Here is a 4391-nt window from a genome sequence, read left to right as displayed (position 1 = left end):
AAATAAGTTGAAGCAGCTTCCTGTGTGAGAGGGACTAAAGTGTGAATACAATCAGTCTTATACTGTAGGTGCAGGATGCTGGGTAATTACACCTCTCACACTTCACCTTAACTTCAAACTGGATTAGATCTCTCTCACACACAAACCTGCATTCTCACTAACACACAATATCCTGAGTGAAAGATTTAGTCCACACATTGATGTCACGGCAGAGTACTCACCTGCACTAAACCTGTAAGAGGATTAAGCCTGTGTGTAACATCCCAGGGCTCTGAGGCCTTCTACTGGCTTATTCAAATCTTTACATCAACGCAACATGCAGACGTACGCACGCAGTCTGTCGAGCCAGATGCTACATCTCATGCAGGTCCTGCTGATTCAGAGTCAACATGGAAACTTTTCTGTCAAACAGGCCATAGTGTCCGATCCAAAACCTGAATTCAGAAATGTTGAATTAGCCAGATAAAGCTCACAAATGTCATGTGTAGAATGAATAAAGGACAAAGAGAGTAACAGAAATGGTGATCCATGTACGGTAAAATGTTTTTTTTTTTCTTCATTTTTAGACTTTTTCCTCCACTGCTTGCAGAAAACAGTTAGCCTTACAATTGTTTCGGTTTGTCTGTCGCCATCCTCATCATAAGGCCAAAGTCCATCACAGCAGTGACTTACATGCACTGTAGTCACTCATGTTAACAATATCATAACATTCAGCTTGCACATCTCATCAGATGCATTTCACCAGCTACTGCATCTAGATTACAATCTCTGCACACCGAAGCTTGCTTTTATATTTCAAACTGTTCAAACTAATAGTGTCCTGGTCACTATATATCACAGAGATCTTCAAGTGGAGGTGGCCTCAGACAGCTGGGGATAGGTCTGCTGGGTAGAAATATCAACACCTCACATTTTGCTAGTTTGCTTTGTTTACTATTTCCTCCTCTGTTTTAAAGTTTACCGCATTGCACCAACAACAACACAACACAATCCTTAAATGTTTGAATCTACTTGGCAATAAATACTGGAACTGACTCTGAAAAACAAAGTACATCTCGACCAAATCTTCTGCATTCAGCATGAAAGTCGACTAAAAACTCAACAAAAACAAAACCCAGAAAGGCTCGCTTTGCGTGACAGCAGCTGAGATAAGGCCAGATCTGTAGCACAGATTGTGTATAGCTAAAGGAATGTCAGGCTCAGGACATTATGTATGGGCGAAGAAAAGTGGCTTTATCCTCGCCAGCGGAGCTCCCCTTACTCTAACAACCCAGTCAGGAATGTGAGACGATGGTGGAAGAGGAACTTAGTTGGCTGTAAAAGCGTGTGCTCTGTTGTTTTTATGTAGGGCATCTCTGCAGACGTTGTATAACGCTTATCTCCTATTGTGTTTGAAGTTGTTCAACCGGTCAGATAACATGGTGCAGATGCACCTTCCTATCTATATAGGTCAATAAACCTCTACAAATTGGTTATACATTTATAAATGGAAAAAAAAGTGCAAGAGTGAACAATTTTGGACTTTTTTTTTTCTTGGTGTACTTTAAAACTAGAGCAGATAGTTGAATGAAAGCAACATATAGGACACCAAATTATCCTAGAGCCCTCATTCACATCACTGAGTCTGAGCTGAGTCTGTATTTTTCCACTCGCTGGAGGTACGAGGTTGTGTTCACAAGCAGAAGTGAGATCCTGTGTGGAGTATTCAAGGAATGTCTGGCATCCTGTCTCTTGTCTTCCTGCACTCTGGCCAGATGATGTCACACCCAAAGAACATACAAACAAGACCACGTAAATCACCTGAAGCCAGAGCAGATGTGCACAACTGCTGACAAAAATAAATAAAAATAAATAAACACTTAAACTCCTTGTTGAGTTTGTTGAGCTTTTTTTGGGACGAAAGAAAAAAAAAAAAAAAGTAAAATATGAGTTGCTATGAGCCATATCTGCAGAGGAATCTAACTACTGCACATTTTATGCAAGGCTAGTTTGTTTGTGTTTATCAGTTTACTGAGGCCTCAAAGCATCATCAAATGCTGTCACGAAACCAAAGTGCGCTGCTGTGGTCATAACCAAAACGGAAACTGGTGCACTGTTGATAGTCATGGCAACAAACAAGCGACAGAGAGGATCTGTAAGCTTCTCCTCGTCGCCTGTGTTAATGTTGTTTCAGTTCTAGATACTTTGAGGGTCCTGGGCAAAAGCAAACATGAGACACTGAGAGTCCAGTCCCTGAGAGACCACATTGTTCAAAAGGCTTTAAACTGCAGCAGATCCCACATGACTGAGAAACGCTCACCACCCATATTCTTTAGCTTGTGCAACTAACTTCAACTCTGCAGCTGTTTATACGATGAACAATGTTTTAATTAAATGTTGACGTGGGTGTTTGTGCTTTTGTACCTTCAGTTGTAAATCTTTGACCTGAAAGGATCTTACACTTCGAGCAGTGAGCTCCAGGCTCGGCCACATGTGGCAGTTTACTACATGCAGTGATAACCTTTACTCAAATCACACATCTTCAGTGTGTAAGTTAAGGCCTTGATATCCTGCATCTCGATAAATGAGAGATAAATGGCATGTCCTTATACAATCATATCCATATCCACTTAAAAACTTGACACCAAATGTTAAATATTAACACTTGTAAATTATCTGTAGACTTTTTACTTGTGTTTTACTCCAATAAAACATTTCAATCACAGGACTTTCAAAGTATCAATCACTGTTATTTATTTACTACGAAGATTTGTCACGTTTGTTTTCTGATCAAGACCTTTTAAATATATGCATGCTTTTTGATTGCAGTCAAGTGTTCTTTGTGTAATATTGAGTTTGAGCTGCTCCAGCTGAGTGAAGCTATAATTTAGAAGTGTTAGCAGCGATTAGTGTTAAACACACACTCAGCTTGGCGCATCATCACACATACTAAATGGGTCCCTGAGGAATGTTTACAGAGCAGCCTCTACCTACTTTTTCTCTAGGTATCAGCGCCATCTTATGGTCGATAATATGTATTTCCATTCAAGAATTCTTCTGTCACGTTAACGAGTAGATTGTGCAGTCTACAGTTGCAAAAGTCAAAAGTTGCTTTGACATAAGAATTTGTGTTGGTTCACTGAGGCAGCTTACATCAATGTAACTTAAATACAAGATCATTTTTTCAGACAGAAATTTACTCGGTGCACATGTTCATGAATTGTAGATAGTCTAATCTCAAAGTCTGTGTTGGTGTGGAGGAGATTGTGAAATGAATTGATCAGTGTGCATGAAAAAGAAAATCAATAGCTTTCAGTCAAACATAGACACTTTCTGTGAGCGGGAGCAGAGGATGTTTGACTATACTGATCTTGACCTCTGTTCCCTCTGCTGATTTTCAAATCGGTTATTCAAATAAAAAAACTCAAGTTAAACAAATACTCTAGGTCCAATAGATGCAAAACTGCTGAGCTAAGCAGGATACATTTGGAAAAGAGGCTGGAGTCATATAAGCCACCTTCAAATGATTCCCATTCAAATGGTTAATGTTTGACCCATAATGTTAATGAGTAATAATGCTTTTATACCGGCTGAAACAGGCATTTTAGAGGGGTATATGGCCACTTAGTAATCTATTTCATTGACACCTGGGAAAATAAGTTAGTGATCAGCTTGCACTGGAACTGACGAGCTATTCGTCAATTATTTAAAGACGCTGATAGGATGACACTCATGTACTGTATGTTAAATTGTAACTATTATAACAGACCATTTTTACTAGATAGCTTTTGCAGAAAAATCCAAAAAACTAAAAAAAACAAACAAACAGTAAAATAGATCCCTGGGTTTACATGTTGTATTTAAAGCTAGGTTTGTGTCTTTAGAATCTCCATTTGCTGGTATCAGATTCTTTCCACTCAGTATATAGCTCCGTAGCACCATTTCTTAAATCATTTAAATTCAGTGACCGCTCTATGTCAATACATTTGCCTCCAGTGAGTTATCTACAATTATGCCGGATCGATTGACATTTTAACAAAAATGTATACTATGTTGTTGCTACTTTTATGCTACTCTCTGAAACGGAAACAGCGAATTGGATATTTTTTATACAGTGACGTGTTATTTTAAGCAGGTCAATTGAGAGTTTACTTTCAAAACTTTTTTTAAACTCACCACACCAAACATCCGGTTCGCGCTCACCTTACCTCTCGAGGACAGGAGTCTGCACGCCCACATCACCTTTTTTAGAAACTGACACACGTAAACAACCGCACTAACACACACGCGCACGCACGCGCGCACCACGTGCCAACGTCCTTCCTCTCTCCCGTGTTGGATTTTATTGGACAGAATAAAGACATCACAATAGCCACGTGTCCATGTTTACAAGTCTTCAAATTTCTGGCGGG

Source organism: Symphodus melops (assembly GCF_947650265.1).
Source record: "Symphodus melops genome assembly, chromosome: 9".
NCBI lineage: Eukaryota > Metazoa > Chordata > Actinopteri > Labriformes > Labridae > Symphodus > Symphodus melops.
Note: the sequence above shows the minus strand (reverse complement) of the source record.